The sequence below is a fragment of the Lynx rufus genome, unplaced genomic scaffold, assembly GCF_022079265.1.
Source record: "Lynx rufus isolate CCGP_SWC_20201006 ecotype Redwood Valley unplaced genomic scaffold, mLynRuf1.p SCAF_10, whole genome shotgun sequence".
In the NCBI taxonomy this organism is placed as follows: Eukaryota; Metazoa; Chordata; class Mammalia; order Carnivora; family Felidae; genus Lynx; species Lynx rufus.
Window position 1 is genome coordinate 82,729,376 of NW_025814824.1, and position 24,974 is coordinate 82,754,349.

Sequence of the window (24,974 nt, forward strand, 5' to 3'; positions counted from 1 at the left end):
TCCTCCCTGGCCTGTGAGCTCAGTGACCCGCGGACAGGGGAGTGATTCCCCCTGGGATCTTTGACCGGCCTCCCAAGAAATCATCGATACGGTGGATGTGCGCGGGGAGGCAGGGAGAGAAGGGATGGAGGGGTTCCGGCACTGCCTCTTTTCTCAGCTCTGTGGTGGCTTTGGTCAAGTCACAAACGGGCCCTAATTCCCTCATCTGTAAAAGGAGCATAAGAAAATCATGGCCCGAGAGCATTTTAAAAAAATAATAAATAAACCGTTTGTAAAAGTGGTTCACTTACAATTATCGCGTGTTTAAAACTCCCGTAAAAGGAGAGGGGCGGATCATGACAGAAGGGGGAAAATAATTCCAATACAGCCCCCACACTGGGCTTGAGTTAGCCAAAGGGCAGGGCGTCCTCGGGCAAGGTCACAGGAGCGGAGAGACTTACACCTGGGAAACCGGGATCTGGATGCTGGCGCCGGGGAGGGTCTGCACTGTTTTTGTTTTTGTTTTTTTAATTTTATTTATTTATTTTTTTAATGTTATTTTTGAGAAAGAGAAAAACAGAGTGTGGGTAGGGGAAGGGCAGAGAGAGAGTGGAGACACAGATCCCGAGGCAGGCTCCAGGCTCTGAGCTGTCAGCACAGAGCCCCGATGCAGGGCTTGAACTCACGAACCGCGAGATCATGACCTGAGCTGCAGCTGGACGTTTAACCGACTGAGCCACCCAGGCGCCCCTATGTCTGCACTGTTTACAGAGTTCACTTGCCATGACTTTGGGCCCTGCCACCAGCCTGCCCAGGAGGCTTCACATCTCAGCAACATGCCCTCAGAGACTCCTGGGAGGCAGGGAAGGAGGCAGCTTGGCAACCTGTCTCCCCCATGAGATCCACTCCACAGAGCACACCCCACTGATCTTCTACACCTGCAGCCATGTCCAACGGGAGCTCTCAGAAAGTCCTACCAACTGAGCCGCAAGGGTCCAGCTAACAAACTCTGAGGGTCACTCTGCTGGTGATGTCCTCCTTGTCCTTAGAGCCTCAGCTCCGACGCAAGTACCTCGGTGAAGCCCTCCATGATAACCACTTCTCCCTCCGCCCCACCACTGACCTGCTGTCCGGATGCTTCGTTCCCACATTTGTCTCTTCATTCCCATGTGAACAGAAAGTAGCAAAATCCCCTTTCCCGGCCGGGGTTCATCTTGCCAACCCACACCCAGCCAACGGGTGGGCATGTGACCCTGGCCTGACCAATATAAGGACCCCATCCTCTGGTCACAGTGATTGGTTCAGGGGGGCCCAGATGTGGCCAAGCTGGGCCAAGCAGGCTCCTATGAATGTGCATGCCTCACTTCAAGCTCTACGGACCACACGGGCCCTCATGCCTCTATCAAAAAGCAAGAGAATGTTTGAAAATAAAAACTGACGGGAAAAGAAGAGCCAAACAGTGGTCAGTGAGAGATTAGCCAACATCACGGGAGCTCCTGAATCCAGCCTGCTCGTAGTAAGAGAAGCCTGGGACTTCTCAGTCACATGAGCCAAGAAATTCTCCCTCCTGCCTTTTCTGCCCAAGTTAGGCTGGACTTCTATCATCTACAACCGAGAGAGGCCAAGCCAGAGTTTAACCAGGTCTAGGGCCGTTTCAGTCCGCCCGCAGGTATGTTTTTCTTCCCTCCTCAATCTCACTGCTGCTACTGTCCTAAATTAGAACAGTCTCCATGGTCATTTCTACCCCCCTCCTGTCTTTTCGTTATAAGCCAAAGTCTCAGTTCTTGATATGAGGCAAACAAGGACATGGCAGGGCCCAAGGCTGCTTTCAGATCAATGCGTGTGGCCCCCAAATGGCTCTCCTGGGTGCAGATGTCCTGTGGACACTTTCTGGCCCCACATGCTCCTTACAAAGGCCCCTGTTTGTTTCTCAAAGTTTGTTTGTTTGTTTTTGCCCAAAGATCCCTTAGAATGTTTTCCATCATTTTCTTGGTCTGAACAACAAAAATCACAAAAACATATATATACACAATATCCTATAATATCAATAGCTTTCAAATAATTGGGAAAAAGAGGAGGGAGGGGGAACCAAAGATCTGCCCATTGAACAGTATGAAGCACTCTGAAAGCAAATGCTGATATGTTTGCAGCCTTTATGTTGTAACGGATGTATTATAACCCCCTTTTACAGATGTAGAAACTGAGGCTTGAAGAGTGTTAAGTAAGTTGCTTTCTATCACGCTTCTTGGCAAATGCGTCCTTCTCCCCTCTCGAGGCCCAGCTCCAGTAGTGTCTCCCACGTGAACTAAAGCCTCTGTCCTGGAATTCCAGCAAAGCCCCCAATTCCTCCATCCGGTGGTTACCACAGGGTATCCCTCCCGTCGGTTACAGGTGCGCCTCTACCATTAGACAAGATCTCAAGGCAGAGGCTGGATTTCACTCATCTCCACATTCTATCCACCAGCACGGGGCTTGGCCCAGGGCAGGGTTGCAATGAATGTTTGCTGGAGGAAAGAAATGGATGAGGGAGTCGTGATCTGAACCCTGCTGGTTCAAATGTAAGCCAGCCAGGGCTTCCCCTCCCCCAGCTGCCTCCGTGACTGCCAGCACCTCTGAGCCTCCCTCTTGTTCTCCCCGGAGGGAGTCAGGCTGGGTAGTAGAAGTGGTTACAAGACCAGAGGGAGCACGGACAATGGTAATAAATATGTAAAACCCAGAATTCATTACATCCAGCTAATTCTAAATGCAAAGGACACCACGTCTTCTGAGACGGACCCCAATGAAGGAGTCTGGTTTGCAGCAGTTTGAAGAGTGGACCAGAATTGTTTGGTCCGACTCAAGAAATCACGCTCTTCTTGCTGGACAAGATATTCACAAGGCTCTCCATCCACCACCCACCACCCCCCACAAGCCTGCCTCAGTTTTAGTTCTCTAAGGGACTCGCCCTATGGTCCTGGAGAGGCCTTGTCCCCTGATGGTGCTGGACTAGTGACCCTCGTGGCAAGAACTTCAAAATCTTTTATTTATTTATTTTAGGGTTTATGTATTTTTGAGACAGAGCACCAGCGAGGGAAGGGCAGAGAGAGAGGGAGACACAGAATCTGAAGCAGGCTCCAGGCTCTGAGCCGTCAGCACAGAGCCCGATGCAGGGCTCGAACTCACGAACCTGCGAGATCATGACCTGAGCTGAAGTTGGACACCCAACCGACTGAGCCACCTGGGCGCCCCAAGAACTTCAAAATCTTTAAAGCAGAGGATGTAGTTTTCTTAAAGAGACGGTGTTACCGAGAGATGTCTGCTTACACAAAGTAAGTTCTGTCCTCCCGGAGGGGGGGATGCTTCATAAACTAGAAATAAAGTGAGTGTCCCTCATGCAGTGCACTTGAAAACAGGCACCTTTGTGTGGTGCCTGCCTTCTTTTTCTTCAGCCCCAAAGAAAGGGAGAAAGGGCCTGCCAAGCCACCCAGGAAAAACAGCTAATGCTTACAATTCGGCCAGGCAGGAGGTCTGCAAATGCTCCCCTCTGGCCTCCCACACTCAAAACATTTGTTAGAGTAAAGGCTTCAAAGGTAGAAATGGGAAAAAGATTTTCCCTCTGCCCTATAACAGCTGAGAGAATATCTTTCTGTTCCCTCTGCGATGCACGCGTGCGAGTGCACACGCGCGCACACACACACACACACACAAACCACGTGCACACAGCTGCAGAAGAGAACCAAAAGTACACGCCTAGCTAAAAAGGAGGGGACTGGGCTTGAGACTGCAGATGAAGGTCACGCCAAACCATGTGATCTAAAGTCAGAGGCTCAATTCCTAGTTCCAAAAAATATGAAGACTAAAGGAGATTAAGACAGAGGGCGTGGGGGGCACCTGGGTGGCTCAGTCGGCTAAGTGTACCGCTCTTGAATTTGGCTCAGGTCATGATCTCATGGTTCATGGGATGGAGCCCCACCTCGGGCTCCACGCTGACAGTGCAGAGCCTGCTTGGGATTCTTCCTCCCTCTCTCTGCCCCTCCCCTGCTCTCACTCTCTCAAAATAAATAAACTTAAAAAAAAAAAAAAAGACACAGTGTGGGTAGAAGTGCTCATTGAACTGCCAGCTCCGCGGTGGGTACACAAAGGACATGCTCCCATGGACGAATCCTGGCACTTGCTGGATTACACTGACTGGGTCTTCATCATCAACTATACGAAAGACTTGAGGCCCCTATTCCTCCTCCACTAAGTCTCAAGACTTCTTCCCTGTTGACTCTGCCTTAGCGGCATGAGCTCCAAATAAAGTTCTCCACCTGCCTGTGGTACCGAAGGCCCCGGTTAAATCATGTATTATTATTATTTTTTAACACAAAGGTGAAGTTCAGACCTTACCAGTCATTAACACTTTAGTGAAAAGGAGTCCATCCATTTGGTGTCTAAAACCAGAAGAAGTCATACCATATTTTGTGTTCCCATTCTTAATAGGGGGTAAGTCAGCTTGGGGGTGAGACTGGGTGGGAGAAGAGGAGGCTACTTTAGATACAACACAGGCTGGTGTTCATCAGACATCTGGAAAAACCCAGTCTTCGTGTGGGCAGAATGGACAAACATGGGCTGAACAACCACAGCTGGATAATGGGTTTGTAGCTGTTGTTAAAACTGCTGGCCAATGTGCTTGGCGGGCAGTAGAACTCTCTACTTTGTTCTAATCTCGACCAACATCATCGATAGTGACTTAGAAACATAGAAAATGCTGATCAGATCTGTAAAGGAGCTGGTGACAGTAAGGATTAAAAAAATTCTCAGGAGACTGGAACCATGGGCTGAAACTAACAAGTTGAGATGTATTTGGGACAAATGTAAATTTCTACACTTAGGTTCAAAAAAATCAACTCTAGATATACTAGTCAAGGCTGACCTGTTTTAAAAGCAGTTTATATGGTAGGTGTAAAAGAGGCAGAATTTTATGTTTGGTATGTGTTCAGCAATGGCCCATGTGTGATACGGTTCAAAAAAAGAATAAGGCAACCCGTAACCATTCACAGAAGTAGACAATCTCAGACTGCACTCAAGGGCAGTGGAGTCTAATTGAACAATAATGCGAGTCACATACGTAATTTTAAGTTTACTAAGTAGCACGTGTGGAAAGTAAAAAGAAACGTGGGAAATTCTACACTTGATCTTGGCCAAAAGGCCGAGAAGCAATAGGGAAATTCTAATATATTATATTTTACCCAGCGTATACAACAAGTATAATTCCAACCTGTAATCTATATAGGAAATTATTAATGAGTTTTACATTCTTTTATTCATACTAAGTCTTAGACATCTGGTGTATATTTTACCCTTACGGCACATCTCCACCCGCACTAGCCACATTTCACGCGCTCAGAGGCCAAACACAGACGGCGGCTCCTGTATTGGACATCGTACGGCTAAAGTAAGGTTGAGGGGTCCACTGAGTTCTGTTCTTGTCAGCCACACCTGGAGCATCTGGTGTTCCAGACATTTGAGGTTGGACAATGGCAAAGCATAGCCCTCCAGAGACCAGGTGAAGAACTGGATGAGAAGGCTCAGTCCAAAAGGACTGTGCCCTTCTAGTACCAGTAGAAAAATCACCAACGATACTGACGTGACGTTACGTGACTACCAAGGGAAAAAAACAAAAACAAAAACAAAAAAACTAGGACCAGTGGATGAAAACTGTAGGAAGATTTTGGCTCTGTAAGAGTAAGTTTCCCCAACATCAAAGGTGTGCCAGCAGAAGCCAGCTGACCCACAAGAGAGTGATACACGCATCAAAGTTGCCTACCAACTCTGGGATTCAAGGCTTGGAGACACTAAGTACGACCGTCAAGTAAAATGACTGTCTAGCCAACAGACCAGAACATACACACCCAAAGATGTCTTCTCCTTCAAGTAGTCTTCTTGGGAGGGGACAGGTCTATTCTGGCCAAACCTCACAGGCTGCCTGTATAATTCTGGTTGTGGGAAATAGGGATCGTAGGGCCTTAGTTTGTATAGTTCCAGCCCTCAAGGAGCTTGCAAGCGAGTGTCTGCAGTGAACATTCCCAGAGTAATGTCGTCAGCATGCTGGCCCTCAGCTGACTATGGTGAGCAGAAAGTACTAGAAGGGTCTCTGAGGCCCTCTCCACATAAGACTGTGTGAGTGCCCCTCTTGCCATCTCACGGAAAAAGAACACTTCAGTTGCCCTTATGGATTTCCAGGCTGGAGGGGCCTCTGGCTCATCAAAGATCCTGGGAAGCCCAGAGCTCTGCTTTGAAGGTCTCAGTACCCATTGGTCATCTCTACCTGAATGTGCCATGGACACAACAACAGTAACATGTCCCAGACGCGGCTCCTTCTCTGTTACCCCAACCCTCAACTTGTTCCTCTGTGAGTCCAGATTTGGGGGAGCTCACCATTAAGCTAGTCGGCCCTCTCTGACCTGGGTGCTGGACCTCAAAACCCTCACGTGGGGGACCTCTCGGGGAAGGACTTCCTTTCCTTTCCCAGATGTTCATACGGGTCGCTGTGTGTCAGGCTCTGTGCTGGGCACCAGGGACCACCAAGGACGCTAATGGGGATGGGGCTCCTGTCACTGAGGGGCTTGGACATTAGGTAGAGGCCTGCCTGGGTAGTAAAGGAGGCCGGAAAGAAGGTGCCCATCCTACCTGGGCTGTCAGGATGAGTGTCACAGAGGAACAGAGGGTGGTGACACTGGTACTAAGCTTGGAAAGCCCAGTTCTGCAGACCCCGCGGGGCGTCTCGCCTACAGAGATGAGCAGGAATGCAAGAGGAAGAGCTGGGGCCTTTGGGAACAAGTGTCTCCACAAGGGGCCTGAGGGTGACGAGAGGAGACCGCGAAGTGAAAAGAGATCGCTGACCAGGTCGTGAAGGTCTCGGATGCCCGGCCAAGGAGTTGAGACACTATCCTGTATGGACCACGGGACAGAGGAGGGTTTTAAGATCAGATCTGTCAGGAGTAAGTGTACACTTTTTTATTATAAGAATTTTTTTGTCCTGCCTTCATTTTAGTAAAAATGAAGCATTATGGGGCTGGCAAATCATTTCTGCATCCCAAAGACAGTGCGACATGTGATAATGACTGTGAAGCACGGCTAAGCCTGTTAGCAAGAATGACCAGGGAGCGAGAGGCAGGAGTGATGCATTACCCTCCACCATCGTCTCTTTGTTTGAGGATCATTAGGAAGGGAACCATTAGAAAAACGCCAGCCAGGTAATAGGAGGGAAACAGGTCTTGGCAGGGCTGTGTTTCCCATGGAGAAATTAGCAAATAAAATTCAGAGAAGAAAGCGGGGGCTTCTGGGCTCACCCCGTGGGGCTCCTGGGGAATAATGGCACATGTGGCTCCCACCTGAGGAACCCTTGATGAGGCAGCAGACGTGTCCGACATTCTGTGACGGGCTTCGGGTGAGCAGAGCGTCCTTCCCAGGCAGGGCCGTGGTCCCCAGGCCCATCACCCCTGGGGCCCTCTTCCAGGCACCGGGTGATGCACCGGGCATGCGTGACGACTAAGGCACCACTTGGTCCCCAGGAAGCTCACACTCCCTGATGTGGTGGTATCGGAGCCTGGAGAGAGGCAGGGCGGGCCTCGCCTCGTCATCCCCATCCCATAACTCTGGGCCATGGCGGGGAGGGATGCCGTTTACTCACACACCCATTCCCTGCTACTTGACTTACACCAGGGTCCTCTTGTCATTGCAATCGTTCAGGAGATCAAGAGCATAAGAGGAGAGGCGACTCACCGGTCAGAATGAAAACCGAGGACTTGGGAACTGCCGTTATGGCAGATGGGGGTTACCCAGGGAGTGGGGCTATCACATCAGCAACTCTCTCTGGCTTCCGGTACCCCCTTATCCAAGAGTCTCCCAGGGCGCCTCCCTTAGGCCAGGAGCTAGGGAACACAGAGGAGTAATCACAGCCTGTGCCCTAAGCTGTCCCGTTGGGGCTGGCATTTCTAACCGGGGTATACATACTTGAAGAAATGTAGCTTGGCCAAGGACCTGATTTCTGGGGGTCAGAGTTGGACACACTGCCTTCAGGGCATCTGAGAAGTGCACCCGGGTGATGAAGAGCTGCCTGAGTTACAGGTGGGAAGGGACAGGGTGTGGAGAGCGACAGAGGAGACAGTAGAGGCCAGGAGACCAGAGGCTGACAGCTTGTACCACCATCACTTCACGAACAGCTTCTGGCCCTCTCTCCTGGTGGCAGTTTGGATAAAAAGCAGACATCTCAGGGGGAAGGAGGGTGGTGATCTGTCTCTGGGACTCTAGGAACAGCCCGCCCCGGTTTCTGGGAAGGTGCCCTCCACCAGAGGTGCTACCTCCTAGGGATACAGAACCGGGCAGGTGGCCGGAGGCTCGTCACATTTCCTGGTAGTGTGGCAGGGATTTTCATGTTACCTTGTATTGCTATAGGAGGTTCCAAAGAGGAGACTGGATCTCCCCCGAGCTTTCCCACTTAGCTGATTCTCACACTCGTTCTCCAAAGGAACCAGGAGCAGTGTGGCATACAGGCCACGGAGTTGGCCTAACTTGAGTCTGACTCTGGATTCTGACACCTACCAGCAGCCAGGGGAACCTGGGCATACGTAACAACGGCATCCTCTTAAATCAAACCTGACCCGTCGTGAGGCTGACAGACAGAGCGGGTGCTACCTCCATTTCACAGACGAGAAAAATGAGGCCAAATGACTTTTGGGGGATTTACATGGCTTTTAGGGAGTAAATCTAGGGCTAGAATCCAGGAACCTTATTGCTGAGTTCAAGATTTGTCCACAGCCTCTCGGGAGCACTGGCCAAAGGTGCCTCAAGGTCGCAGAACACACCCCCGAGAGTGCAGCTAAGAATTCCATTCCAGTTTGGTCCTAGATGGATCATTAAGGCGGCTCCTCCCTGGAGTTCAGACCACCCTGCACGGCAGCCTCTGTCTAGAAGCCCCCACTCACTTCCTAACTTTGTAGCAAACTCCTACTCGTCTTTCAAGATCAGCCTCTTAGGTTCTCTTCTGAGAAGCCCTCAGGCTTCCCTTCTCTTAAACATCCATCTGTTCCAATCCAGCACCGCCTCATTCTTTCCTTTCCCTTCCCTTTCCCCTCCCTTTCTTTCTTTATGTCTGTCCCTCACAGGACTTGAGGAGCTCAGGGATGAGGGACTGTGCCTGATTCATCTTTTTGTCACCAGCTATCAGCAGTGCCGGACACACGATGGGAGCCAGGTGAATGCTTCGTAAGACTCAGGGGGTTCGGAGAGCTAGAGATACCCCCAGGATGACAAACTTTCATTACCACCAGCACCTCTTCCCTCCAAGGGTAGACATTCAGATAGCCCATATGGCTGAGTTATAACCCCACGAGACAAAGGCCACTTTTTCTCCTCAAAGGAAAAATGTAATAAACCGTGGGTATTCCACATTGCTACTTTCTCCATTGTGAAAGACCTTTTAGGGTGGGTGGGTGGGTGGGGAGGAGGCAAGATATGAGGTCTGAATGGTCAGAGATTATGATACTTCCTGAAAGCACCCCCAGATCAATACTGAGCCAGCGATGCCCCAAATTCCTTTGGAAGGATCTAACCTATTGGTTAAACTTTTGGATTCGTTGAAAGACAAGAGAGTCCTGCTCTTAGAGACTCCTCCAGTGTTTGTCCATGTCTTTCTTTCCAACATCCCCCTCTGAGCGGTCTTCATGGCTCATGACTAGTATGGAATGTAACTCTCTGAGTGTTTTAAAGCACTATTTTTCTATTGTTTTAATGGCCCCAATAAGGGCACCATTGTTCCTTAGCGGTATACACGCTTCATTCTAGTAATTAGCTGTCAGAGAGGACCCGACAGCAGCCTAATGTTGTCCGCTCAAATCATATTAATGAAATGCAATCCACTCAAATGTCCTGAATGCATATCTGTAATTGCATTAAGCAGAGAGACTGGGGACATCAGGATCAAACTTCAGTCTCTGAACACAGCGTTACGATCAAGCACATTAATCCATTATTTCTTCAGAATCTGACAGCCAATTAATATACCAGGCCTTCATACACCAGGCAAAGGATTGATGTCCCTGTCATGATTTTGTTTTTAAAAAAACCATTAAAATGACTGTTTGTACTCAGGGACGTCAAAGTAAATGCTGGGTGTAATGTTTCTAATCAAAATCAATTGCTCAAAGGTGGAAAGGTAAGAAACAAACTTTAGAGGAGCACTGTCATCGCTCCCAAAAAAGGAAATTTAAAGATCTCAAAGTCTCGCTGCTTTCCTCTGGAGCTTTACCCAAAAAAAGTAGCTAAAATTAAGTTCCAGTCAGAGTTCAAAAAACTCCGCTTCATCAAGTGATTCTGAACAGGACACGTTCGGCGCGGGTTCTTTTTTATTTTTCACACAACCAGGTCGTCCTTGTTGAGGATTTCACCGGTATTTACAACTAAGCACATGAACACGCCGAGCGAGACGGCCGGGCCCTGAGTCCTCCCGCTTCCCTCCACAGAACACACTTGGTTAATTACCGAAGCCGCCTCACACAAACTAGACCTTCTGCCGGACCAGGAAGCAACAATGAGACAAAATACCTCTTCAGGAAATGTGCAGAGCCGCGCAAACGTCCTATGAATCAGCCCCACTTGCAAGTGCGCGCAGGTCAGCGGTGCATCCAGGACCACGATCAAATTTTCATTAGAAGCCGCTATTAGGACGTTGTCCTTCGCGTGCTGGGGGGCACCATTTCGGTGAGGCCGCTCACGCGGGGCTGAAATCCAACTCATTTCGGGTCCAGGACCAGAACGTGCATCCCTCGGTTTCCCAGGATCTGGACCCCGTTTGCTTGTTCCGTGCAGTCTCCCGACCTCTTCTGGGCTGTTCTAGCTACATGGCCACCCGTGCAGCTCGCCTCCATGACAGGTGGAGTGACAACTTTCCTGGGGTGACAACGTTCAACACTGAGTCCCTGCAGCCCCTTTTTGGGCTGGATTTGGCACGCCCTCCGCGGGACTCCATAACTTCCGTGCTCCCCTTTACTGGGCAGCTCCTGATGCCGTTTTGGAAGCGTTTTGGGGAGGCTGACCCCCTTTACTCGAACGTGCGCAGCCAGAGCAGAGGGGTGACTGCTAACGCGGGGCTCGGCACGCGGCAGGGACTCGAGGAAAGCTCGCTGAGTCCACTGGCATGAGTGTTTTGGAGGCTCTTGATGCGATCTGCTACCCTGCTTCCCTAGACGAGGGCCTACGGGCATTATTCCGATCATAAAAACAGTACGCTGAATCCATCTTCTGTGGCTAGCCACACAAATATTGTCTGTTTTGAGTTTTAGTTCCACAGACCCATATCCCTCCCACCTAAAAAAACAAAAACAAAAACAAAAAACCCAAAACCAAAAAACAAAAACTCCACTCCTCAAGTTACATCCCAAACCTTGGGAAATGGGACACGGATTTTATGAGCAGAACCACAGAAGTAGCAGTTGCCTCCTCAAGCCAGACCCCACGCTGGGAGAGGGAAAGGCCGTAATTACTGGGCAAGGAGTCTGAAGAATGTACATGGAGATGGACGCGCTACGGAAAAAAGATGGGTGTGATTTTAGGGTTCGTGTCAGAAAGACACTTTTAATAGAAGAATTTACATGCTGACGCTAAGAGATGGTTTAAATATGTCCAGCCTTGAATGCAATCACCGCGGGGGAATTCTAATTATAAAGAAGGGTTTTGTACAACACGGAAGGGTAGGGAAAGACAAAGGGACACTTGACATTTGCAGAGTCCTTACTCTGTGCACTCGGCACACACTAGCTTTACACACATTTCTCGTTCGCCTCCACGACCGTTCCTGTGAGGCAGGAATTAGTGTCCCTGAAGGGGCTCAGGAAGTAAGGGGACTTGGGCAAGATCACCAGTGCACTGGGCCAGAGCAGAGTCCGAGATCACCAGCATGCCGGGCAGGAGTGGGGCTGGGAAGTGAGAGTCAGGTCTTTCTTGTTCCGAGCCCATCCTTTCTCTCTCTACCATACTCTGACAAAGGTCAACAATTTTCCTCTGAGGAAGAGAGCTTTAACTATCAATGAAGCAAAAACACCATTCACAAAATCCCGGAGCTTGGAAGGAGGTACATAGTAAAGATGTGAGCACAGAGGAACGGAGGGAGTCAGGGCTTCGGGGCCTGGGACGCTGACATTCAACTCCTGGCTCAGCCACGTACGAGGCGCATGGTTTTAGGTAAATCACTAGCCATTTTCAACACCCGGTTTCCTCATCTGGATGACGGGGATAAAACCACACACCAGGAAGGCTTGTGGGGAGGAGCCGAAGTACTTATAATCCGGCATCAGGTACAAGGCAATGGTTGTTTACTGCTCTCACAAGGTACCAGGCAGAGTTCTCTCTTTACAAATAATGACTCAATTCATGCTTACAACAACCCTAAGAGGGGAGAGCCTATTAGCGAGTCGCGTCTTACAGATGAGGAGACAATGCACACGGAGATTAAGGACTTGCCAAGGGCACTCAGAGCTGGCACCGGGACCCTGCAGTTTGCCTCCCAAGCCCACATGCTTCCCCACCACCTCCTCCTGCTTACAGGTTGATGGCGATGGTGGTTCATTCATCCTTCAAGGCTCAGCTCAGTCACTGCTTTAGGCAAATGCTGCTAAGCAACCTCTCCTCTGGCTGAGCTGGCTGCTCCCACAGTACTTCTTACCCACAAACACCTCTGACTCCTCTACTCATCTGTGAGCACTTGGCAAGCGGGCCCTGTGCCCCCGTCCTTGTACCCTCGGAGCCCAGCCCAGAGCAAGCATCCTGCCACCACCGAATGAATGGATGAGCAAGGAAGCATGCGATCCCTTCACACCCGGGCAAACAACCCCCCCCCCCACCCCGCATTCACTCCAGCCAGTCAGCCCACGTGGGGGGAGGAGGGCGGGCGGGTTTAATTAAAAAGCAGAAAGTCTAATAATTTACTTACTTTTTCCCTAGGTTTCATCATTTGAACGATTTTAAGTGAAGCATGTCACCTGGATACACTAGGGTCTCTAAATGAACAAACATTTGTAAACGCCGCTCAGAGAAGACAGACGTAAAAGGCCTCCACAGGTCACCACATCTCAGGATTCCAATCATGTCAGGCTGGCAGACAGGGTGGGATTAGATTTTTCTTAACAGCAAATCAAGACAACGAGGGCACTGATTTCAAGCTCTGTAGGCATGCTGCTGCTGTTCTTAAGTGGATCGTCAACATCCAATCCAAGAGCGAAAAATAAGCTTGGGCATTTCCCCCTTTGCTGTTTGGCAAACTCCTATTCATCCTTTAAAACCCATGGCAGACATACCTCCCATTAAGCCTGCCCTTATGTCCCAGATGGAGTTAATTTCTCCCTCTCCTGGGTTACTTCAACAGGTTTCTGTAATTGCACTTAACACATGGCACTGAGAGTTCTCTGTATGGGTATCCCAGCTGACAGCAAGGGCAGAGGCAGGGTTCTGCTCAAGCCTGGGTCTCCAGCTGTGAGCCCGGCGAAAGGCCTGGAGTAGGGGCTTGATAACGTGCGATGAATTTAACGCAACAACTGCTTCACTCAAATCTGGGTTTTGCATCGCCAGTGTCAAGGCAAGGATCGAACCATCGGGCTCAACTCTTAGCCCAGAGCTGGAATTTTGTTGCACCAAAAATAATGCCCACCCATTTCCTAATATATTTTTTTTTAATGTTTATTTTTGAGAGAGAGAGAGACAGAGAGACAGAGCGTGAATGGGGGAGGGGCAGAGAGAAAGGCAGACACAGAATCTGAAGCAGGCTCCAGGCTCTAAGCTGTCAGCACAGAGCTCGACGCAGGGCTCGAACTCCTGAACCGTGAGATCATAACCTGAGCTGAAGTCAGACGCTTAACCGACTGAGCCACCCAGGTGACACCCCTAGTATTTCTATAGAGAAACATTTCTGAGCAATTTCTTGAACAACCTCCTCAGAATTATTCAGGGGGAGAAGAGAGCAGCCACACTGAAGTTCAATTCCTGGCTTTGCAATGTCCAGCTATGACTTTGGCTACTTGACAAAAGCCTTAGTTTGCCTGTGGATCAGGCAGGGATAACACCACTTGCTTTATAGGGCTGCTGGGGAGAGTAAATTAAATAACACACAATGCTTTGCACAGTGCCTGGTAGATGGTCAGTGCTTTTAAATGGAGGCTATTTAGGGGAGGCAGGATAGCTCAGTTGTAAAGGCCACGAACTTAGGTTAGTCAGATGGGTTTAAGGCCTGTCAGCCATGGTACATTGGGATAGTCAACCACCCTCTCTACGCTTCTCTTTCCTCATCCAGGTGGAACAGCAGCAGTGCCTTTAGATGGTTTCAAGGAATAATTGGGAGTGTCCGTACAAGTACCTAGCACAGTCCTTGCGCGTAGTAGGCCCTCAAAAATGGCTTCAGGGAGCCACGGAGACTTCAGCATCAGTTTTCACCTCCTGCCTCCAACATCCCAACACCAAGTTCATTCCTGTGTCAGTCACCAACGTTATCTGTGCGCTCCTGAAAGGCTGCCAGGGAGATGACTTTAAACGTCAGCATCTGGAGAGCTCCTGTTGGTAGGACTCCTGCAAGGCTCACAAATCAGCGTGGAGAAGGCGTGGCTTGTATCCGGACGGGGTTCTCCTTGAAATGCACCTCAAACAACTCCAAGCGTAACCAGGGGTCTAGTCACCTTCCTGATATCCGTGCCACTGTCCCTGCCATTCTCCCCCAGCTCCACTTCTCTTCCAGGCCAGAATGATCTTTCTAAAATGCAGACCGGATCTTGTATTTCCACTGACCACAGCTCTCCAGCGGAACTCCCCATCTCAAGTTCTCGGTCCTAAAGTTGGCCCCATGGCATCAAGAGGTCTTCTGCTTCAGAAGGGTTCAACGGCCAAAAGACTGAGCAACACTGGGTTAAACCAAGTTTAGCACACATGACTGCTGAGGTGTATGTATTTATCGTACACTGTCTACTTCTAAAAGGGGAACTAGGGGCGCCTGGGTGGCGCAGTCGGTTAAGCGTCCGACTTCAGCCAGGTCACGATCTCGCGGTCCGGGAGTTCGAGCCCCGCATCAGGCTCTGGGCTGATGGCTCAGAGCCTGGAGCCTGTTTCCGATTCTGTGTCTCCCTCTCTCTCTGCCCCTCCCCCGTTCATGCTCTGTCTCTCTCTGTCCCAAAAATAAATAAACGTTAAAAAAAAAAAAATTTAAAAAAAAAAAAAAATAAAAGGGGAACTAATTCAACTGCATTCCCAGAATCTCCAAGCCACAGAATCCTTTATATTCAAAGAACGCTCATTACTACCAGTTTGCAAAACATTGAGCACACACCTTAGAATGGAACTTGTAAGAGTTTAAGATTTTTCACAAAGCCTTCCTTTCTAGTTTTATTCCTCCCTTGGCCCAAACCCATGTTCCGATAGTGCAGAACTTACTGCTTTGCCCCCACATTTCTGTGTATCTCTGCCTACAGTGAACACCCATCTCCAACTGGAAAAACTGCACTCACCCTTCAAGGTCCAGCCAAAATATCCCCACCTCTGTGACACCTGCCCCTCGTCCCATCTCACCCCCCACTCCCTCGGTCCCAGAGTACACTTTTAATAAAGGGCTGACCTCTTTACTTGCTTCTCACTCCCCTGTCCTCTGCCCAGCAGATAAGCTCGTGGAAGGCAGGGCCGCGAATAATTTGCCTCTGTACACCTTGCACTGGGCGTGCACAGAATAGGTGCTCGATTACGCTGAGTCAATGCCCACTGAATGTCAGAAGGAGCCACTGCACGCAAAGTCATAGATTTTTTTTTTAACGTGGTTTAAATGCCTTAGGTTTTATAGTCTTAAAGACTTTTTATTTCTCAGAACATAAATCCTTAGCATCTGACTATAAATTCTTAGTGGATTTAAAGCGTCTTGTACTTTCCGCTCTACTGAATGCAGAATCTGAACAAGGCAGAGCCAAGGGGCTTTTCAGGGATCCACTGACCCTGCTCAGTGATTTTAAAGATGAAGAAATGGAAGCCCCGAGATGGGAGGGGCTTGCCCGGGGGCAGGTGCCCTGATGCCCAGGCCACCCTCTTTCCCTTTAGCGTCATGAACTACACAGTCAAGTCTTCAGAGGTGTAGAGATGACCCGTCGGGGTCTTGCAAGCCAGACGCCTCCCTCATGCCCAGCTGAGTGAAGAGAACTTCCCACAATGACACTGAAATGTTCTGCTTGGTAATTATGAACTCAACAGTCATGATGGGCTGCAGCACATATAGAAAAGGCTACAAAAAAGTGACAGCACGACACCAGAACCACCCCCCCTCCGCCACCCACCCCCCCAGAAGAGTTGGCTGGTGTTCACTCTTAATGTTAAATGATGAATTCTTTAGACAGTCACATATTTCTTCAAGATAACTCTGAAGGAACTCGGTGATAATTTGGCATCAATATCCAACTTATGTTACCTAACATATTTTAGCAGCTACAACTCCCTGTGTGAGATATTCTATATGGACAGATCTATGGTGATTGGTAAATTACAATATGTACAAGTACAAATGCTTCTAGGAAACGGGGCTTTATGTAAATATGTGATATTTTATATAGAACCCATGCTACCTACATACACAGGTTGCCGTGATAGATGTATCAACAGATAAGCCTTGAAGATGTTTGTCTTTAAAATGACTTGAACTTATTTCTTCTCTAAACAATAGATTGTGAGGTGGGCTTTACAAGTACCCTCTACATCTTGAGGCACGTGGGCAACACAGCTTTAAAAGAGTTAACATATCCCTACCAGAAGTCCTAACAAATTGAATCTTATTTAATTAGATATTGTATTTGGGGGGAAAAAATGAAATAAAATTCTTTCATTAACTAAACCAAACTCCCTTAAAGGCAACAATATGTTCCTCTCTGTCAGGACAGAATGGAATGAAATCTTTATTTTAATTGGGGTCAGACGAGGAGCCATTTGGTTTCAGATGCTTTGTTTATCAGCCCTGAGCTTTATGGCTGAACCGGAACGTGAAATATTCCATTACACAACCGTTCCACTTAAAAGCCCACTTTCCCAATGCTTTTTCACATGCTAAACGCTGTAAATATAGCTCAAACTAGCTTTGAAATTTAGAAATAGCATATTTAGAGACTCCCCAGTGACATGATGATCCCAGATAGCCTTGGGTCAGAGGTGCTATTTCTTCTATTCAGCAACGTGGCTTCCCTTGGACGAGCGCCTTGTGGTCACCAAGAGTGGGCTAGAAATGCCATCTATCGTGCTACTGCCCCCCAGCAGGCAGGAGTATGCCCCCTGTAGATGCCTGAGCTGGAAGGTTCCAGATACGACAGGCACTTATCAAACACCTCCTGCATGCCAGGCTCTGAAAGACGACGTAGTATGGTGACCAAGGGCAAGGACTCTGGAGCTAGACCCTCTGCGTCAGAATGACAACCCTAACGCTTACCATCGGTGCGACCTTGGGCAAGTCATTTTCTGCTTCTGCTGTGGTTCTCTCATCCGTACAATAGGAAAAATAATAGTGTCCACTTCACAGGGTTGGTGTGAAGCTAGATGGGTAACGTGTCAAGTGCTTTGAAGAGTGCTCGGCACCGAGTAAGCGCTGTGACCACTATTGTTTTTAATAAATATTTCCACATTTGTCCTCACGACAGTTTACTGAGGTACGGGTGAGTACAGCCCTTTCACAAATGAAGAAATAGGCTCAGAGAGGGTGAGTTATCTGTTCACACAGCCATTTCAACCCAGACTTGTCTTCAGTTCAGGCTCTTTTCCACTAAGAGATGTCGCTTCTGGCATAAAACGGAATAAACACCTATTGAAACTTCAGAACCCAGAGATGGCTCCAAATTTCCACATATGCTGAAACGCTTATAATATTTTTGTCTGGGTAACTGGGCAGAGAGGAGTAAGTGTAATCACTACCATTTTCTCTTGCGAGATCCATAACTTCTGTCCAAAAGGAAATTCCAGTAGATTTTATGATCTCCAAAAAGATGACCTAAGTCATCTGATGTAGCAAATGATTCAAACACAAAAACTGGCCTCTTTATTATAACGGAGAAGAACAATAGTTACGATTAAGTGTATTAACTCCTTCACTGTGCGTTTGTGGGCAAGGCTCTAGGCTGAGAGCCACGCAAGTTGATTCTGTGAGATTAGGATCTTCTCTCCCAAATGGATGAAAGCAGGGAAATATTAACATAGGAAAATAATTTTTTTTTTTGTCTTAAAATAACTAGTGTTCAGAGAGTCAAAAGACAGTTTTCCATTTCTACAGTGAAATCTCGTTCCATTTTGTTCGGTTTCCCTTAAACTGCGTTCACTCAGAAAACAGCTCTCTTTTTATCTTTCAAGTTCTAACATCAAAATCCATCTAGAGTTTCAGAATTTTTTGTCAAGCGCGTCGGCAACGGGTTAATGATGACATTATCTGACAGTTCCCAAATAGCAGAGGCAAAGAGGGATGGAACTAATCAAGAAAAACATTGCCTCAGTTAGACTTGGCAAACCCAGAGCCAACGTTACACAAGACAAGCCTCCTAAAATGAAACTGGGAAAGTAGCAAAAGTTTTGGCAAAAGGCACATTTTTTTACTTTCATTCTCAGTGAGGACGATAGATTATATTATCTGCACCTGATAGGAAAGAGTTGACTCCCAGTATGTCTTGAAATTTGCATTCACACACGCTTACAGAAGAGAGAGCCATTTTCAAATAAATGCGTCATTCATGGTTTGTAAATTCCAAGACGACACCCATGAAGTTCTCGCTCTACATTTTCCCATCTTCCGTGAGAGGCTCTGTTCTGGGAAATGTAATAAAATGAGCTGTTTCTTGCAACTTCACAGCAGGTATTCTGATTTGATGGTAAATCACTTTTCTTTACTATTTTCACATAATTGTGCCGTGATCCTTTGACACGTTGAAAAAAAGGTAAAGGGATGTCCACATGTATGTAATTCACTAATTGCATTTCTTCAGTGAAGAAAAAATGCTTATGTTAAAGTTATTGATTTTCTTAACCAGAGTTCAAAGCGAAGGTGCCATGAACATCTAAATAAATATCAAGGAAGTGTCAAAGGTAACCAAGGAGGGACCAGGTGAAGTGTGAAGTGTTAATTGTATCTTAAAAAGTATAAAAGAGTAGAGGAAAAAGACAGATATACTGAACTTCCAATTATCATAATGTTGCCTTCTTCCTAACACATTTTCAAACTTGAAAAAAAACCCACAGAAGCCAGAGGAATTCAGAGTCGGGGACCCCCGACTGTGGCCTGCATACATCTTACGCTCCGTGTGCACACAGTTCATTTAAATATAAAGCAGAATTACGACTTACATAACGCATATTGACGTCACGATCTACCATTAGCCCTCAGAAGGCGCAGCGCAAGAACCGGACAGGAAATGAAGGAAGGAAACAGATGGGGGAAGACCGTTGTGCGTCTGTTGGGCTGTGCAGTAGGGATACTGTTTCAAAGGTGAGCAGGGGATGGTTCGCCTGATGATCTTCACGCTCACGCACACACCAGCACACGGAGATAATTTGCAAAAAGAAGGTGCCCGCTGGATAACGAATACACACACGGAATCGCGGATGGGCTCGGCTCTGAGCAAACGTCAGGAGCTTCAGTCTGTCGAAGGCGCTCACCGCTAGACAGCGCACGAGCAAGTACAGCGGCACGGGGGGGGGTGTCTTCTAGGCACCAGTCGGCTGCCTAAACTCGTCTGGACCTCAGTTTCCTTATCTGTAAAGTGGGGATGGCAACACTCACTGGGAAGGGCTGGGGGGGAGTTGGATTAGGGGCGCTGCAGCGCAGCATCTCACACGCGGAGGTGCTCGCTCCACAAAGGGACCTGGCAGGGACCGCCCCATCTTCACCACCTTCTTCCCAGCCTTCCCCCCGGGCTGCCGACGGATGGCACACTCCCAGGGAGTGCACAAGGGTGCCTTCAGTACTCCTGGGTGGCACCAAACAGGCCTCTACAATGTTAGATGAACTGACGAGGGATAAAAGCCTTCTGATTCTCCAGCTCCAGGCCTGACTTTCCTCTGAAACTCCAAGGCCTGTCTTCCCAGCACGCTGAGCGCCACCCCTGGGATGACCCACGCGGTCCTCAAACCTGGCACTCCCGTCACTGAAGTAAGTCTCTGCCCCGCCACTCAGACTGTAGGCGTTCCGGGCCTCGGCCAAGAAATCTCCACTCATTCACTCGCTGGGTTCTGTGTTCGGCCCCGTCTCCAACTTGCCCGTCTCTGCTCCTCCTCCACTTCTGAGAAGCCACCTACTTCGGATGAAACCACCTGCAAAGTATCTCCAGCTGTCCCTGCCTCCTCGCTCCTTTTTCCTCCCAGTCTCGGGTCAGCAGAGTCGGCCTCTTCAAGGACAGCTCACAAGTCCAGACAAACGTGCCAAGCACCGCTGTCTTCCCCACAGCCCCAGCAGCACTGCCTGAGGCCCTGAGCGTCCCAGAGTTTCACTCTCGTGCCTCCTGCCACACTGAGAGCTCCTCATGTTCCCTGCATCTACCCCGGCACTGCATCATTCCGCGGCACTTTCTGCCTTATTAAGCACGCGTCTGCCTGCCGTGTTAGTGAACGGCGGCCACCTGAGATGGGTAGAGTGGGGGGGGGGGTTGTTATTCCCATCCGACAGGGGAGGAAGTTAAGGGGAGGAGAGTAACCCATGTGAGGTCACACAGCAAAACTGACAGAGTGAGATGCGACCCAGGGCTTGGGACTCCACTTGGCTGGCCTTTCCGTATTTCCCTCCCCGCAGCCAGAAATGCACACACCTCACCTCCAGCTCACATTCCAGCTACTGCTGTCAACTGCTTCCAAGGAGCGTCGTGGCCCTGAGGCATTCTCCGACCCGGAGGGGGTGGGGGTGTGTGTGGGGGGAGAGCCTGGGTCCTTTTCACTAAAATAAGCAAAGCTTCCTAACAATAGGAGCATTTTAAAGACGGAACAGTTGCGTCAGAAGAAAGCGAGCTTCCTGGCACGGGAGGTGTGCAAGCAGAGGCTGGAAGGCCTCATGGTGGGGTTGGGGGCGGGCTGTGGAGGATTGTCGTGGAAGAGACTCAAGTGTGGAACAGGTGATAAGATCCCTCTAGTCTTAAGATCCTCAAACGCAAAATACGGATTAGGAAAACAAGGTGAGCCCAGAACAACAGGTCAGGAAGCAGGACGCAAAGAAGTCATCTTCTTCCTGTGACTGCCGGACTCCTACTCAGCCCGAAGGCCCCATTCGAATATCCCTGCCTCTAGAGAGACTTCCCAGACTCCTTCGCAAGGCAAGAATCCCTCTGCTATGCTTTCTTGTTTTGTTTTTGTTTTTTTAGTTTACTTATTTGAGAGAGAGAGAGAGTGTGTGTGTGTAAGCAGGAGAGGGGCAGAGAGAGAGGGAGAGAGTGAGAGAGAATCTCAAGTAGGCTCTGCACCATCAGTGCAAAGCCCCACATGGGGCTCGAACTCACAAAGCATGAGATCATGGCCGGAGCCCAAAGCCAAAAGTCAGACGCTTAAACGACTGGGTCACCCAGGCGCCCCCCCTGCTATGCTTCTGGCTCTCTGCTAAGAGCCCAGATGTCAGGGGGAGCCAGACCTGGCCCCAGTCCTGGCTGTGGCATTAGTAGGGTGGCCTCAGCAAAGCTCCTCTGCCGCTCCGAGCTCAGGTTGCCGCAAGGGTCTGAGAACTAAGGTAGGCGAAGAAGTCGGCCCCGTGCCTGGCACGGAGCAAGTGCTCAGGAAGTGGCAGCCGTCCCGGCATGGGCAGCTTCGCCGGACAAGCTCATGCTGGGGACAAAGCAGCTGCTCGGCCAACGTCGGCCGACAATGGAAGACACTGACAATCGACTGATGACAGCAGCGGTGGCACCGCAGAACACAGCCTGGCTTCTCAGCAGACCTGGGTCTGCTCCTAGGTTGGCCACTTTACGGGCTTGAAACGCTGGGAAAGTCACCTCATCCTTCCAAGCCCCAGTTCTTTCCGTTGAGAAACGGGACCAAAAACTAGTTCTGTGCACCTCCCCCCTTAACAGCGGGCTTTGTGGACCACAGAGCGCCAAGCCATCGGCGACTGCATGACGCAGGGCGAGGCTGGGATGGGGGACAGAAAAGCTGCCGCCCAGCTTGGCTGGGCGGCTCGGGGCTGGCTGCAGTCCAGGGTCCCTGGGCTCTCAAAACAAAACCCCGCAGTTATCAGGGCCTCGTGACTGGAGGGTCTCCACTTCGCTTGTATGTGGAAGCTGTGTGCGGTCAATCACACGGGAAACCAAAATCAGAGAGGAAAATGACAAAGGGAGAGAGAGAGAAGAGTATAGAGGATCCAGTAGGTCAAAGTGTTCCTGGAAAATAAAAGCTCCAAACAAGAACCAGCAGAATGGCAAAAAGGCAAACAGACGATCAAAAGCAGGAGAACAAAATGCAGGACGGGAAGTCAGTGCCAAAGAATTGATTAGTCAAACATATGAATCTCTCATGCTGAAGCAGAAATATCACAGCCCCGGCTCCTCACTGTGGAGCCCTCTCGTCATAATGGGAGCTATGAAGAGGCCGGGGAATAAAGCAACTTTCATTTTTCCTCTGTGAACGCCGAGGGCCAGGCCCCATGAAGACCTCGCCTTGTGCTAGCTTCGGGGGGGAGCGTGGCCCCTGGCCACGGGAGTGGGGTGCGAGTGAATGGGCCGGCACTTGGCTCACTTCACTTGAAAGCTCAGAGGCCTCTATACATACAGATCTCAGGCAAGAACAGCATCCTGGGACGTGGACTTATAGATTCAAATGACGAGAGGTGAGTGTCCTCGGCATCACGGGGACTAGAGTTCCTTCGCTCCTCTTTTCAGCGGCCTTCCTTGCTGCACGGCCCCCTGGCTGTCGCAGCAGCCGGCGACGACAGAGTGCCGCACGGCTCAACAAAGCCGCAGGCAGAAACTTACCAGAAGCAATACAACTGGGAGACTCCCAAATCTGCGGGGTGGCCCCAGAAAGGGTGTACATAAACTGGGTTGGCAACAATAAAGACCTGTGGGCAGCTTGGAACAGTGGAAGGAGGAGTCGATTCGGAGCCAGCAGATGTTGGTTCTAATACCAGCTTTGCCAATAATGGTTATGTGATCTTGGCTAAAATTATCTCATCCCTCTGAGTCTCGGTTTCCTAAACCGGAAAATGGGGATAATGACACACACCTCAAGAGCTGCTGTGGGGGTGAAGCTAAATGAGATGGGAAGATGCCCGGCAGGGTGTCTGCCTCACAGTTGTTCGGTCTAGGCAATCTGAAGAAGTCATGCTGCCATATTTGAAAACATGTCTGGTATTTCTGGAAACTAGAGAACGAGCTGCATCACTTGTGGCTCTTTTCTGAATGGGCTACAGGAACTTGGATCTTTCAGGTTTATTACCATTGGAATGTCATTCTGAGGTCTGTTTACCTTTTGGCCTTTCTTCTCCAGCGCCCTATGAGGCGGCCCTGGACTGAGCTCCGGATGGAGAGCTCAGGGCAAGTCTCTCTGTCGACTCCTATTCTCAGTGCAGCCCGGGCTTCCTTGTTTACTCCACAGCCACAACAAGAGTCAGCCTGGCACAGGGGAAGGAGTTCAGGCTTTGGGGTCAGAGACTCTGGTTAGAGGCCCAAAACTACCCCTGGCTCGCTGTGGTAGAGGTTGTTTCTCTACACACATTGCATGCATGTGGTACCAGAAATTTCAAGCAGGAAATACTTTTTTTTTTTTTTAGGGTGAGTCCTACTGGACAGAGGAGATCCAACAAAACTGATACAACCAGAAGATACTCTATAGACTCCAGTGCTACACGATAATTTTCTCAGTCAAGATCTCTACCTCTTTTCCTGGTTGCTAGGAAGCCAATAAGACCCAGGGTCTAAGGATGTCAGAGCTGGAAGAGTCTCTGGATTTCATCAAGTCCATCTCTTTCTTTTACTGTTGGAGCAAGGGAAGCCCAGAGGGTCAGGCAATTTACTCCCAGGTTACACAAGGAACTGGAAGTACTGGTTGGGGTTGGGGTTGGTGCTGCCCTGCTCTGCCTCTAAAGACAACATACGGAGCCTTGCCCTTGACCACTGGTAGGAAGGGGCTGGTTTGCTGCTTCATGGACAGGATGGGGTGATCAGTACAGCCGGGCTTACTGCTGCCTGGAAGGCTAATGGCCGTGCAGAACAGAGAAACATCTCCCCGCTAAGGATTTCCTGCACTGCCTGCTATAGTGTCTGCTTGAGATAGATCCTGGATGAGAACTCAGAACCTTCCACACCTCCTCTCTGTGGCCTTGCCCAACACCTACCCCCAAAGCCTCTATTCTGTAGGATGAAAAAGATAGGAAGGAAAGAGTGGGGGTCAAACAGAAGCTATATATATACGTGTATATATATATATATATGTGTACATATATGTATATGTATATACGTATATATATGTATATATGTATATATATGTATACGTATAATACTCGAGAAATGCAAGGTCAACAGTCGTTTTATGAATTCCCAGCCTGAAAAAAATATTTGTCATCTGTATCGTAAACAAAGGCGTATTAACCCAATACGTAAAAAGTTCCTAAAAATCGAGAAAAAGAATAAATACTCCATAGAAAAATGGACAAGAGAATCCTATAGTTCACAGCACAAGAAACACAAATTACCCTTAAGTGTAAGAAAAGAGATTCAGCCCCACTTGCAGTAATAGAGCTATACGAAATTTCCCTGAGACATCACTTTGTACCCATCAGATTGGAAACGATCCATAAATTTAGCAACACACTTTACCGGTAAAGCCGCGGGATAAAAGGACAGAATGAGAGAAGATGCAACCCTGTGGAGGGGGATTTGGCAACATCCAGTAGAGTTATATATGCAGTTGCCCTCTGACCCAGCAATCTGACCTACCCCAAACGTATACTTAGGAAAATAGAAAATGATTATATGTAGTAGCTACCTTGTGTGTGTGTGTTTGCGTGTGTGTGTGTGTGTGTGTAA

General features: G+C 49.1%; 1 protein-coding gene and 1 pseudogene across 4 annotated transcripts in view; both read right to left on the reverse strand.

Annotated features, from left to right (window-relative positions):
• DENND1A (DENN domain containing 1A) overlaps positions 1–24,974 on the reverse strand; it is a 509,451-nt gene that overhangs the window by 89,925 nt on the left and 394,552 nt on the right. The gene's annotated exons all lie outside the window — the stretch shown is intronic.
• On the reverse strand, positions 5,013–5,161 carry LOC124505429 (uncharacterized; annotated as a pseudogene).